The sequence below is a fragment of the Triticum urartu genome, chromosome 3A (genome assembly GCF_056163025.1).
Source record: "Triticum urartu cultivar PI428250 chromosome 3A, HENAU_Tu73, whole genome shotgun sequence".
Classification (NCBI taxonomy): Eukaryota; Viridiplantae; Streptophyta; class Magnoliopsida; order Poales; family Poaceae; genus Triticum; species Triticum urartu.
In genome coordinates, this window is record NC_141875.1 from 359,109,867 (window position 1) to 359,125,753 (window position 15,887).

Consider the following 15,887-nt stretch of genomic DNA (forward strand, 5'->3'; position numbering starts at 1 on the left):
TATACGCACTAACCATCTACGCGGGGACAATTATGGGCACTCGACGTCGTGGTATCAGCCGAAGCCTTCGTGACGCCAGCGACTGAGTGGCGCGCGCCGGGTTGGACTGGAACGCCTGCTCTTGTATAAGGGAGGCTAGGTCTGCTCACCGGCCGCGTACGCAACGTGCATGTGTGCAATGGGCGATGGGCACAGACCCCTGTGCCATAGGATTTAGACCGGCGTGCTGACCTCTCTGTTGTGCCTAGGTAGGGCTGCGACGTGTTGATCTTTCGAGGCCGGGCATGACCCAGAAAAGTGTGTCCGGACAAAGGGGATCGAGCGTGTTGGGAAATGTGGTGCACCTCTGCAGGGAAGTTAATCTATTCGAATAGCCGTGATCTTCGATAACAGGATGACTTGGAGTTGTACCTTAACCTTATGACAACTAGAACCAGATACTTAATAAAACACACCCTTCCAAGTGCCAGATACAATCCGTGATCGCTCTCTCACAGGGCGACGAGGGGAGGATCGTCGGTTAGGATTATGCTATGCGATGATACTTGGTGAACTTACCATCTACTCTCTTCTTCTCCTGCAAGATGGTGGTTACCAGAAGCGTAGTCTTCGAAAGGACTAGCTATCCCCCCTTATTCTGGCATTCTGCAGTTCAGTCCACATATGATACATTTATTCCATTTGATACCAATGCATACATATGTAGTGGAGCTCCTTGCTTGCGAGTACTTTGGATGAGTACTAACGGTTGCTTTTCTCCCTCTTTTTCCCCTTTCTATACCCGATTGTTGCGACCAGACGATGGGGCCCAGGAGCCAGACGCCACTGTCGATGACGACTACTACTACTCGGGAGGTGCCTACTACTACGTGCAGCCCGCTGATGACGACCAGGAGTAGTTTAGGAGGATCCCAGGCAGGAGGCCTGCGCCTCTTTCGATCGGTATCCCAGTTTGTGCTAGCCTTCTTAAGGCAAACTTGTTTACTTATGTCTGTACTCAGATATTGTTGCTTCCGCTGACTCGTCTATGATTGAGCTCTTGTATTCGAGCCCTTGAGGCCCCTGGCTTGTAATATGATGCTTGTATGACTTATTTTATTTGTAGAGTTGTGTTGTGATATCTTCCCGTGAGTCCGTGATCTTGATCGTACATGTTTGCGTGTATGATTAGTGTACGATTGAATCGGGGGCGTCATAGCACTGCTCTGTTGTGATGGATCATTCTGTTGTTGGAGCAGCTCCGGTGAGCCGTAAGACGTCATGGCTGAAGCAGCACAAGACAGACATCGTCAATCTCAAGTGGGATTCTAGTAGCATCTCCAATAGATGATGTAAAATGGATGTAAAATTAACATCACCAAAAACCACCTGACTACAACAGATGAAGTAAAAACTGTTGTCTCTGAACTTAACTGTCGAAACTGAAATTTACTGTGGAATCTGAATGCTACTGTCGAAACTGAACGCAATGGTAGCAGAGAGGCACTTGACATGTTGTTTAGGGAGGGCCTGCAGTTCATCTTCAACCTGCACCCCCTGAGCCGCCAGCCACCACCGGCCGAACCGCCGGCCCCAGCACCGCCTCGCCGCCCCGAAACAACTCGCCACCGCCGCCCTGACCAGCCCTCTAGCCCCCCCGCCCCCACCCTGAACCCTAAGATGGATAGTGGGGTACCTCTCCGGCGAGCCCCCGTCCCCGCCGCGGGTGGTTCTTCCTTAACTCCGGCGAGCCCCCCAACCCCTGAAAATCGACTGACCCAAAAGTCAATTCAGTCGACTGAAGTGTGGCTTAATCGGAGCAGAGCAGCAACACGAGTGAGGGGGAGAGCAGCAGCAGCAGCTGGGCGATCGAGTGATCGAGCGAGAGCCGGAGCAGTAGCAGCAGCGCGAGCGAGCGAGCGAGAGCCAGAGCAGCAGTAGCAGATCCGACTGGTATGGACGCCGCCGCCGAAGGGGCCTCGCACTGGGGGAGAGCCGTTGTGGATATGTCGCCCGTGGCGCCGGCTTCAAGGTAGCTGCTCCATGGGGGGTGCGGGATGGAGCACCGCCGGCGCCAGGAGGTCGAGTTAAGGAGAAGGTGCGATGCGATGAGTGTACAACCTCTTTGGTGGCGCCGAGTAGGCCTCGGCTTCGTCCGAGGAGTCGGTGAGGATGCTGCGGTTCCGGTGGAGCAGGTTAAGGCGGCGCTGTGGGGATGGAGCAGCCGGGATAGACGAGGCGATCGTCGGAGCAGCTCCTTGGAGGTGGAGGACGGGGCGGCTGAACCAGCGGGACGGCGAGATGGACGACGGATCCTCATCCGGGGAGGTGGACGAGGGACGTCGAGCTGTTGTGGTGGACGACGTCGTTGGGGAAGAGGCTCCGGCTGGGCAACGGTGACGTGGCGGACGGAGGAGGGTGGGGTTTCGTGGCTCGAGCGGAGAGGTTATGGCGGCCTGGGATTTCGAATGGCGAAAAGGGGGCAATGGGAGGGGGTGAAGCATGACATAGGGACACGCTTGTCCAAAATGTAGGGTGTGTTACAAAAGTAGCCCCCACCGATTTGAACTAGCGGCCCTTTTGGCTCAGGGTTAGAAGGGGGGTTTCGCGTGTTGGGATTTGGCAGCTGGAGGGAGTTTTCGCGCGCGTTGTAATTTCTGGATAGCAAGGCGCGGGTTGTGAAGGCGCCAGTTTTGGGAGCACGATATCTGAATTTTCGGGATATAACAAGACGCGGGTTGAATTTTAGGGACAAGCCTAACGTGTAGTAATATTGTACTTGTACGTACCAAATCAATTCGCACTTCCCTCAACCAAAAAAAATGAAAAAATAAAACTATTCACACCACACAAACAGAGAGTCTTGCCCTGTTTTACTATACAAATGCTATTCAAAGCTACTCCCTCCTTCCATCTATATAGGGCCTAATGCGTTTTTCGATGCTAACTTTGGCCAAATATTAGAGAAATGATATATGACATGCAACTTACACAAAGCACACCGTTAAATTCATCTGTGAAAGGTTCTTTCAATGATATAATTTTCACATTGTGCATGTCATGTACTATTAATCTTGTCAATAGTCAAAGGCGTTCTTAAAAATCTCATTACGCCCTATATAGATGGAAGGAGGGAGTATGAATCCATGTTATGTCCGATTAATTTTTTTCGCTTGCTGTATAATGCATGATGGGACCCGACTAGACGGCGATTCGTTCGTTGGCCCAATGTTTCACGGTACACGAAAAACAGCGACAGACCATGATGATTCTCGTAATAGCAGCAAACAGACAAAGAAATAGATGAACAGCTCGCAGGACGCCAGAAGACCAAAGTGCACAAAAACCAGCATATAATCAATCACAAATCAACTCCACGCCAAGCAACTCCCAGATCCCTCGTGGATCAGTAAGAAAATATCTTTGGCGCAACCATAACGCTGCCTTTTCTGTATATTGTTCAACTCTGAAAAAAACTCCTGTACAAAAGCTGAAACCTGCCGATTATATAGGCGACACCCACGCTGACCAAATACTTCTTTAATTGGACTCGTACAGATCCAAGCAAACCAGACAAAATCTAGCAACCGACCTATACTCCTTTTCCAATTTAAAAGCTCACGTACAGACTCCAAAGACTACGTACGAGGACTCTCTAATTGCAAGGAAACTAATTAAATATTCCGGCCACGTTGATCACATAGTATCTAATCAAAAGATAAATGAGATATTTCTTTGGCACGCTCTGGACTACCATCTTGGAGGTGTTCTGAAATTTGGCATCACCGTATCTTTTTTTGGACTAGCTGGTGGCACCTCCACACAAATAGAACCAACATAAAACGCAACTGGAGTTTGCGTATTTGCATGTACAGAGGCCTTCATGTAACATGCGTCTCTCTTCTCTCGACTAATGTGAGGCATAGCTCCTGTAACACATGTGAAATCCTTCATTACGCTATTAAAGGTCACATCATCCCCTCCCTCTTCAAAGGAAACCGTCCTCGGTTTCGGATCAGCCTTTACAATCTTCTTCTTCAATGGAACATTTCATCCACCTTGATTGTATTGCCAAACATTGGTCGTAGCACACATCGCTTTCCAACATCCCAAAACGAATATGTGTTGGTTCGACCTTCATATGTTGCGTTATGGTCGTATTGCCATGGCCTTCCCAATAATAAGTGGCATGCTTCCATTGGTATGACATCACATATCACCATATCAATATAATCACCAACGGAGAATTTGATGCGCACCTTATGAGTAACCTTCAACTTCCCAGTATGATACAACCACTCGACACGGTGGGGTTGCGGGTGCTTCCATGCAGGCAACCGCAAAGCATCAACCAACCCTTTGCTAACTGCATTGGTGTAGTTTCCACCATCTATTATCAGTTTGCAATTGGTGTGGTTGATCTTACATTCAGACTGGAAAATATTCCATCGCTGCCCCTTATCCTCAATTCGATCTTCTTGCACTCGCTGCACCATTAATGATGGGTATGCTTCTGCAGCTTCAAAACTCATCGCATTCACTTCTTCCTTATCTTCAGATTTCTCACTAGACGGGTCAACATTTTTCTCTCCATCACTCGCAGACATGTATCCTTCTTCTGTGAGGAGCACTCTCCTCTCATTAGGACACTCAAACTTCTTATGCCCCCTGCCACCACACTTAAAGCACACAATATCACTAGTACGAGAGTTAGAAGCACGAGATGATTCAACCTTGGATGGAGATACTTCCTTGGTAGCTGACTTAGAATCAGATTTGAAACCACTATTACCATCACCATCTCTCTGAAAATTACGTCGCATCGAGTTTGATGAATTATCATGACCGGCACGACGCTTTACTTGCTGCTTCGCTCGAATGACATGGTGTAATAATCCTTGTAATCCATTATATTCTACCATATCAACACGATCTCGTACCTCTGATTTCAGGCCATGCATGAATCGTGCCATTGTAGCCTCTTCTTGCTCCTCTACCCCTGTACGAATCAGTAATATTTCCATCTCTTTATAATACTCCTCAACACTAGAGTTACCTTGTCGAAGCTGCTGCAAGCGTGTGTACAAGGTCCTAGTGAAGTGCTCCGGAACGAAGCGTCTCTTCATGATACTCTTCTTCTGATTCCAAGACTCCGGACGCCCTCCCACGCGACATAGTTGGTTCCACCATATTAAAGCATAGCCATGAACTCAATAGATGTAGCACGGATTTTTTTCTCCTCGGTGTACCGCTGCCCATCAAAAATCTGATCCACGCGCATCTCCCACTCCAAATAATCATCCGGGTTGTCTTTGCCGCTAAACGACGGTATGGAAATTTTTATTATTCCAATACAATCATCTTCGTAGGCGCGTCGCGGACGTTCATGTCCTCCCCCATGGTGTAGGCCACCTCCATGATGGTTATAAGCACGCCGCACAGGCTCGTAATAGCTACCAGCCCCCTCAGACTGATGGTCTTGATGTTCACCATTGTTGCGAACTTGTTCGCCTACCCGCTGTCCAGATAATTGCCGATGACGACGCGGTGCAGCAGACCCATCACTAGGTGGTGACCGTGGTCTCAATCGATGAACGACCTCAGTCAAATCAGCAATCTTTTTTCCTAGACTTTCCTCAACCTTGTCGATGCGCCTCCCCACTAGATTCAACACATAGTCACGAGTTGCCTCCAATCCTAGCACGATAGCCGGCGAAACACTCTCATAGGTGGGCAAGGGCAGCTCATCTTCCACATCTCCTTCATGTGCACCATGCACACTTGAATTTGATTTCTGTGAATTCACCATTGTAGCAACTCAAGTAGATCAACTGAAGAACCAGATAGAGAGAGAAAAATTGTATCATGATCAACCTTGCTTTGAATACCACTTGATGGGATCCGACTAGACGGCGATTCATTCATTGGCCCAATCTTTCACGGTACACGAAAAACAGCGACAAACCACGATGATTCTCGTAATAGCAGCAAACAGACGAAGAAATAGATGAACAGCTCTTTGGATCAAGCAAGACGCCAAAAGACCAAATTGCACAAAAACTAGCGTATAATCAATCACAGATCAACTCCACGCCAAGCAACTCCCAGATCCCTCGTGGGTCAGCAAGCAAATATCTTTGGCGCAACCATAATGCTGCCTTTTCTGTATATTGTTCAACTCTGAAAAAAAACTCCTGTACAAAATCTGAAACCTGCCGATTATATAGGCGACACCCACGCTGACCAAATACTTCTTCTAATTGGACTCGTACAGATCCAAGCAAACCAGACAAAATCTAGCAACCGACCTATACTCCTTTTCTAATTTAAAAGCTCACGTACAGACTCCAAAGACTACGTACTAGGACTCTCTAATTGCAAGGAAACTAATTAAATATTCCGGCCATGTTGATCACATAGTATCTAATCAAAAGATAAATGAGATATTTCTTTGGCACGCTCTGGACTACCATCTTGGAGGTGTTCTGAAATTTGGCATCACCGTATCTTTCTTTGGACTAGTTGGTGGCACCTCCACACAAATAGAACCAACATAAAATGCATCTGGAGTTTCCGTATTTGCATGTACAGAAGCATTCATGTAACATGTATCTCTCTTCTCTCGACTAATGTATGGCATAGCTCCTGTAACACATGTGAAATCCTTCATTACGCTATTAAAGGTCACATTAATGCATGTAACCTACTCATACCAACATTTTAGTGCATTCCAAATGTCTATACTACCGCTGCAATTTGAACTAAATTTAAATTCGTTTCTCTATTTCAATAAGAATCTACAATCATGATTGTTGCCAACTTCAACCATAATAGTTTCCTTGCTATCCGCCAGATATAAATCGGACGGCCTATAATGCAGGATGGCAGGCAGACCATCATCAACAACTCCGTTTTTATAAGAGTAGAGATAAAGTATATTAAATGTACTATAACATGTTCATAACCACACCATGTGTATCACCGTTATATATATTCACACATGCGTCGGTTTGAAACACTATGATAAATTCTTCAAATATCCGAATTCACTTTTTATAATGAAGTATATATGATCTCTATTCGTCTTTTACACCCACACAACCCTCTTATCTTTGTAATTAGCGCTAACTTTCTCTTGTGCATGCACACGCCCGCATACCTCTCACCCTCCCTCAGCATTCTCTAGCTCCATCGCATAAATTTGTCTTTTCACTTTAGGTCGTTCACCCACGGTGTGTGTAGGCCCCCCAGCTCCTTTATGGCACACATCGATCAATATGCCTCTCTAGCTAGGTGTGCCTACCACAAACACAAGCTTCCCCTCTTCTCTTGTCACCGTCCATGCCTCACTCCCACCACTCTTTTCATCGATCTCATACTCGCACACTCCTCCCCCTCGATATAGTATGCCTCTCGTACCACCTCCTACATGCTTCCCTCTCTCTCTATCCTTCTCCTCGTGCCTCATTTGCTTCTAACACACACATGCATGTATACAGATCGATCTCCCAACATATACCTAGATCGACTTTAACTACCCCCCATCGATCGACGTACCTCACAAGTTATGTCTCTTCTTTCTCTAACAAAGGGCGATTGATCTTCCTATGTAGTTACGTCTGCTTACCACAGCCACAGCGTCCCCCTCATCATTCGTGCATGCCTCCTGACCTGTCTCTCACACGCACGTGCACAGACAACAAGCAGCCATCTCCTCTCTTATTGATATTGCGGGCGTGCCCTCCGTTTGTCTAGCAAGCCTATCCCACCATTTGTTACAAGCAACTCCACTACCACTCCCTCCAACACTCTAGCTCTGTCTCTCTCCCAACCTTATTCCTCTCCTGCACATATGCCTGGATGCCGATCGATCTCCCTTAATACATGAGGCAGATCGATCTCTTTAATACATGAGGTAGGCCTCTCTCCTCCTCCACACATATACCAGCCATTGTACCTCTATAGTTAATTGGGCCTCCCTCTTCCCCCACCACACACCGATAGTCGAGCACTGCAGGTAGGTATCCATGCCACAGAGACAAACTGCACATGTCCCATCTCACGTTCCAGTAGGCCAGCCACTCTATATCTTTGACGTGGGCACACACAAATTCGATGGCACTCTTTATCAATCGCGCGCGCACACACACACACATCATCCCTCTCTTCGATTCTATGGACACCTCAAGCCGATGATACCTCCACTCTCTTCTCGTGGATCGCCCACTCTCTTCTCGTGGAGTATATGTTATATCCAGGACTCTATTTCACACACATTGCATATGTTACATTTTTTGATTGACCCCCCCCCCCAAAAAAAAAACTCTCAAGAACCCACACACTATATCTCTCTCTAGGTTTGTATCTCTCTCACACAACCCCATGTAGGTGGTGTACGTATACAAGAAGAGAATAGGTGCACCGTGCATGTACTCACGCTTCGTGCCCAGCCACACCCGCGCGGGTAGACGGTGGAGCTCATTTCTTTATGAAATGGTAGCCCACGTGCTAATTTGAACGCCTGTAGCGGTTGTTTACCTAGGGAGGTCGTGTATCACGCGTGCACAAAACAAAGTTCGACTCGACGCGTTGCCGCGTTATTTTTAAATAAAGTTATATTGCTCAATGGCACGTACGGAGAATATAAAACAATTTTTATGGAGAAAAAGGTAGTCCGCTCACTATATACAATGGAGCCTGCCTGCCTGGTTTGTCGCTCTTCAGAGTATCTCACACAAGGCTGGGGTGGCGTCTCTCTCTCTCACCGTTGGTCACTGATTCGGCCGCATCCCGTCCGCCGGGGGAAAGGGAGTGTGGTGGCCTCTCTCTCTCGCCGTTGGTCATTGATCCGGCCGCATCCCGTCCACCGGGGGAAAGGGAGGAAGTGCACCATTTCTCCGTTCGACGGCGCCGAGGTAGCACGTCTCAATCTGCGGTACACGCCGTTCTCTCTGACCAAGCTCCGGCACGACAAGGCCTACGCCACCTGCTCACAGATTCCGCCCACCGCCGCTCACCTAGTTACATCCCGACGACCTCCAGGTATCCCCTCCGGCCTTGCTCCACTGCCCATCTTCCCACGTCGCTGCATGTGGATCTTCCATAGTTCTTTGCCCAAAACGTAGCTCGTCCGGCGTACTTTCCATACTGTATTCTCGTCCTCACACCGTTTTAGACAAACACAACCGTGTTGTTATCTTCCCTTAGGACAAGGAATATGCTTCTTTTTTGTCGTCGCATGTGTCATCAACTGTTATTGGCCAGTAATTGTTTCCTTTCTACCTCTTTTTTTGCAAACAGGGCTATCCATTTCACCTGTTGCTATGACGACCTTTTGGTGAACTGCACAAATCACTTTTTTCTTAAGAGTGTTTTGTGCGGTTGTACTAAAATGTCACACAGACAACGTCTCTACATTTCAGTGTGACTGCACAAAGGGAGATTGGTTTTGCTCTATCCTCCTCATCCAACTCCGAGCCTAATATTCTCCAACTAGTTAGTCTTAAGAGAGACTGCAAAGATGACCGACTTCTATTTGTGTGTTTATTATTTCATCAGCAGTCCTCTATTATCGTAATCACACTTAATATCTTTGGAACAGGGACGCTCAGCTCTATTTTAGTGGAACTGCACAAAATGATCGGAATGTTGCATGCTCCAGACAACTACTTTTTTCCCAACATGCCTTGTTGATTTAGACAGAGCTGGGGGGACGTTGCTGCCAATGAAAGCATGGATCAATTTTAATTTAACACCTTCTCACAACTCCATCTTCAGTTGTGATGTAATTATTAGCTCGGATCTGCTAATAATTGACATGCATTAGCAAGGAAGTTAGTTTTTTATTGTTTCCGAAAGAGCATCGATGGAAAGACATCCGAAACAAAAGCTGAAAGCTCACACCATTGTACAATTTCATGTCGCTGGAAAATTATTTGTACAGTATGTCAATTATGTAAACAAATGATGGAAGCTTGATAGCATTGCCAGAAGCCTCTTCATCATCTGGGTCCATGTGCCATGCACAAAATTATACTCCTTGGTTCATATTTGTCTTTTTACAAATTTCAAATGGGCATATTTTAGAGTAGATTCACTCATTTTGCTTCGTATGTGTACTCCCTCCGTTCCTAAATATTCTATTCGTCTTTCTAGAGATTTCAACAAGTGACTACATATGGAGCAAAATGAGTGAATCTACACTCTAAAGTATGTCTATGTACATCCGTATGTGCCAGTCCATTTGAAATCTCTAAAAAGATAAATATTTGAGTAGTCACTCGTTGAAATCTCTAGAAAGACAAATACTCCGGAGTATATTTAAGAACCGAGGGGGTAGTGCACAACCGCATGGGAGACTCAGCCCGGTCATTGCACCGCATTAATAGTGAGTAATGAGCAGTCAAATCATAAGCCCCACCTTTCCCACTGTAAGTTGCTCCAAAGAAGCAACCATCAATACACTCTTCTTTGAATCCGCTCATACTACTCCATCCGTCACTTTTTATACATCGCACTTCAGAAAAAAGAAAAAAAAATCTGTGGGACCAAGGCGACTAGCGATCGGCCTGAAAAATAGCATTGGTAGTTATAGCACAACGTCTATTACTAGAGGGAATAATGCGTACACACATGCATGCAGTGCTTCCACCCCGGGTACACACATGCATGCACTTACTCCACTCCGTAGTAGTACAATACATGGAGAGAAAATTGCGGACTTGATTGCGGTTACGACGCCCTAATTAATTGAGCATTAAACCAAACGCGTCTAAAGTCTCTTTGGTGGTGGAAATGCATTGAGATAAATGCATCATAATGAAGCGCGCCCTCTAAACTGTGACGAAGGGAGGAGTAGTATGAAGGTGCAAAACCAAGTACGTGTATGGCCAGTCGGTCAACGCATGTCCTCTTGGCATATCAGTGACATGTGGGACAGGAGTGTGAGCAAACCGATCTCAATTGACGGCAAAGAGCCAACCCGCCGTTCCTTGAGAGAGACGAGGGGGCTGTTTGGTTCTCAGCCTAAGGTTTCCACGTCTAACCTTAGTCATGCCACAACACCTTAGGCATATGTTTGGTTTATTGCCACACTTTTCTAGTTATACGGCCCACAAGTCATAGGCTCAAATTTTTGCCAAATCTTGCCACACTTGTGGTGGCCATTTTGTTAGCCACACTTTTTGTGGCAGCCACAGTTTGCCTAAGATTAGTTGTGGCAAAGTTAGTCATGAACCAAAGAAGCCCGAGGAGTGAGAACACACAGACGGGCTCGCATGGAGGCCAAGATACATTCGAGCATGGTTGGTTGATCGATATCATTCATTACATGTTGGGCTGCCGTTTTCTGCCCTTCTCCGGAATAAACGTGTACTTTATCAGAGATAAAAAATAAGAGTATAGATGCTCCACCATGCAGTTCTAGTAGTAGTACTACTCGTACTACTGCGCTTGGCTCTTCGCCTCTTCGTGAAGTCGAACAATGATGGTACTCCGCATGTTGGGTACTACAGTGTGTGCCTCTCACAATCTGACACCGAATGGACTGATGCATGTCCACCAAGGGTAGGTTGCATTAGTCAAAAGGCGTAAGCGAGCTTCACCTTGTCCTGCAAGCTTCTCCTCGTTCTGCGAGTTGACGGGACACACTAAAAAGTAGTGCTAGTCCATACTCCCTCCTTTTCGGTTAATATGGCTTCGAAACCACTACGCAGACGATACTTGTTCGGACGAAAGCTGGATGATGGTGAATCCATTGGCATGTCGTAGTTTTCTCATAGGCATGGACGGCTTGATTAGCACTATCGTGCAAGAATCGTGCACCATGAGTCATCTGCATAGCAGCGCTCATATGGCTTAATCTTTTTTGCGGGTAAATGAGAGAGCTTTATTCATATATAAGCATTCTTAGGACGATCAGCCAAGACACTGGTCACTAGGAAGCGAGGTACCCCGTAAAAAATAAGTAGGAAGCGTGTTTCATCAAGCCAGCTCTCGGCCACATTCAAAGTGTAGCAAGCATGGTTCGCACGAAGATGCGCCGCAAGGTTTGCTGACCTGTTTACATGCTGAATAACAAAAAAAGAGGAAATATTACCGAGCGCTACTATTTGTAATAGGACATGAGCCAGAATTAAGCGAGAATTGTGGCAAGTGTTCCATGCAATCAACTTCCATTATCACATGCGAGAACCCTCGAAGAGAACCAAATGTGTTGAAGATTGCTTTATCACATTTTAAAATTATAATAAGAGTGCAGACGCTCCTCCATCCGGTTCGTACTAGTATAGTACGTACCTTTATAGACTATAGTAGTAGTACTAGTGAACTTTGCGCTTGGCTGTTCGCCTATTCGGGAAGTCGAACAATAATAGCACTAGTAGTAGTATAGTGTATGCTTCTGGCAATCTGACACCGAATTAACTGTTGCACGTCCACCAACTGAGCAAGGGGGAGCTTGCTTTAGTCAAAAGTTTCTCCTTGTCCTACAAGCCACTGCGCGCAAGGTTCTCACGTCCTGCAACCTTCTCCTCGTTCGGCAAGTTGACGGGACACAACAAAGTAATGCTAGACCATACTGCCTCCTCTCCGGTTAATATGGCTTAATTTCAAACGAGATAAATACACTGTTTGTCACTGTATATTTGTAAAAATACGGTCAGTGGACTTCATAATACGCTCATTGCGCTCAATATATATATTTTCCGGTGTTTATATGGTCACTAGCTCACCCTGACTGAGTATGTGTGTGCATGCACGTGTAGGTTGAGCACTTGAGCGTGACCATGTGTGTTCCGTCATGTGCTCGGACATGCATGCATTAGGGCGTCGCGCGCGTTTTTGCGTCCATGTGTACGTGTGACTGTTGCATATACGTAGGGGGAGTACGTGTAGGGGCCACTAAGGAGCAGTGAAATCACATAGTAAGTTAGTCGGAATAAGCAACCATCATTTCACTCTTGAATGACATGTGCGCAATATAAAATGGTTGATATGGAGAGAAAAAGAAAACCACTATATATACACTAGCATGAGCCTAAGCTACAAGCCTGCTTGCTTAGGTTGCTCTCTTGACAAGCATAGAACGACGGGCCTGATCCCGCAGCTGGGGGAAGGGAACAATGTTCTGCGTAGACGTGGTCGACATCGGTGAGGGAGAAAACCCATAGTCGGTGCGTCCCAATCGGGGGTCACCGCGGTATGGGCCGATGCCGCGTCCCAACCGCCCTTCTAGCTACAGCCCGACGTCCCAGGTAGTCCATCTTCCTTTTGGAGCCGGCTTGCTCCACTGCTGTAGCTCCATCTCCATGTCGATCTTTCTCTACTTCTACCGGCTTCTACTTGTGATGAGTTTATGTCTCATGAACTAGTGCCAGTACTATTATTCTAATCAAACTTCTTCAATATCTTTGCCATCAGGGATGCTCAGGTCAATTTTAGTGGAACTGCACAAAAGCATCATATGATCCGAGGGTACCAGCCGTCTTTCCTTCGACATGTTCTACCTGTCCAGGAAATTAAATCATGTTTAGGGTTTAGGGTTTAAGTCATAGTGACCCCATCAATAGTTTTTCTTTCGTGCACGCTCTCACAACTTTTTTCTTTAGTTGTGAAGTAAATATTGGCTATGATCTGTGAATCATTGAGATGCATCAGCATGCGTGTAAGTTTTCCTTTGTATTTGATGAAATGTTGTAACGGGGCAACCTTGGAATAGGAATGAAAATGGAGTGGAAAGTTTCCGTTTTTCCGGAGAAAAAATGGAGACGGAGAGAAACCAATGTTTTGTTTCATTGGATCACGCCATTGAGAAAAACCAACGTTTAAATCACGTCTGTCGTGTTCGTGTCTCACCCTCCTCCACGGCTCGACCCCACACGGTCGCTCGGCATGCCACTCACCGCAAACCGAGTATACGATAACTTTCCCGCCTGCTTGTCGATGGATCACGCCATGGAGTACTAGCACTACTGGAAGAGATTGACGAGTTGGGGGAGGACAACTAGCTATAGCACGGACTGCCAAGAACTTTTTACATGCATGTTGTAGCCGGCTATTGCGACCTTTGAACGCAGAGCAGCCGCGTGCACCCGGAAGCGGCGCGGGTGATGCTCTCTCGGCCGGCGCGCCGCTTCAATGCCGGCGCCAGTGAGAGGTCACGTCCGCTCTGGCCGGGCATGAATGCGGCACTGACCGTTTTAGGCGGGAAGCACGCGCGGGAGATGAAGAGGGTTCAGGTTGGTCAGGACCGGCCGTGGCAGCGGTCCGGACATGCGCAAACAAGAGATGATGTACGTTAATATTGCTGCGTATATAATTAACAACGTAAATAATGTGCCAGTTGGACAAATATGATTGGAGATGGAGATGGAAATGGAATTTTACGTAAACACAGATATGCATGTCTATGTCTATGTGTGTGTGCGCGACGACGCTCGCGACCTGGAAGCGGGGGCGTGTTTTTGATCAAGTTTTCTTTCTTGGTACGTTAGAAAATCAGTTTGTCTAATTCACATCTAGATGTTATTTAAGGATATTACATCTAAGCTCCCACAAGTACATAATGTAGCAACAAGAAACAAAAAAAACTAGGAAAAAAATAGACCACAAACAGAGTGGACATCAACTTAGGGTTTGCACTCTCCACACGCTCGCCGCACTACATATATGTTACATGCTGGAGGCTCAGCGTTCATTTGCTAGGGTTTGCTATATTCATAGTCTCTCACCCTCTCTTCACCAGATCTAAATAAGACTGCATTGGCCTCTTGTCTCTCTCTCCCCCCTCACAGCTGGTGAAGGAGGCGTCCGTATCCCGTCGCACCGGGAAGGGAAGGAGGTGCGGTGTTCACTCTATCGCCTTCGGCGAGGGAGGCAATCCATTGCCGGCTGCACTGTTCTCTTTCACCCAGCACCTGTGTGGGAGGGCCACCGACCCCTTCTTCCTCGCTGCCGTACGTAGTGTGGACAGATCCGGCCTCCCGCCGCACACCTTGCCACATCCCGACGACCCTAAGGTATAAGTTTCTTTGAAACCGTCGTTGCTCTAGCTGCATGTGGATATTTTTCGATCTGTAGTCGAATCTAGGTCTTGGTTCAAAGAGGAAAGAATGGTGCGGTGGGCTGGAGCAAGAATCTAGGACGTGGTTCAATGAGGAAAGGAGGGGCGGAAAGTAGTATAGACTGGCTATCCATCCGCTTTGTAGGTCGAAAAGGGAAAAATGGGGTAACCCAGTACACACATCTGTAAGGAACTGATCTCTTTGTTGAAAAGGGAAAGAAACTGGGGGGTCGGGTAGTTTGTGCAGGACTAGATTTGCTGCCCTCACATAGGAAGAAGGTTCAAAGAGAACAAATATGGGACCAGCATATATATGCCGCTTGGCTACATACTCTGCTTCACCCATTTATACGTGTGGATGCACATGGTGCTGGCATGTTCCATACAGCTATTTTGCTGTTGTTAATCTAAGAATGCCGCTGGAAAATTGAAGCAATGCCACTATTAAAAGTAAATTACATTTTTAACGAATGTTGTTTCAAGAAAATGTCTCTGTTAATATGAATCAATGCAACCGTTTTAGAAATGCTACTATCCTACTTTGTTTTCCATCCAAGATAAGTTAGATGCTTCTTTCTGTCATCGTTTGTTTCATCCTCCTTTATCGGCAAGTAATTGTTTCCTTTTTTGCCTCTGTTAAAACAGGGGTATCAATTCAACTTGTTGCTATTGCAACATTTTGCTTCGCTACTCGAAACACTTATGTTTTAAGAGTGTTTTGTGCAGTTCAACTTGAATGTCACACCGGTGACTTTGCTTATCAATTCAACTTGTTGCTATTGCGACATTTTGCTTCGCTACGCGAAACACTTTGCTTGATTTCAGTGCAACTGCACAAAACGAGATT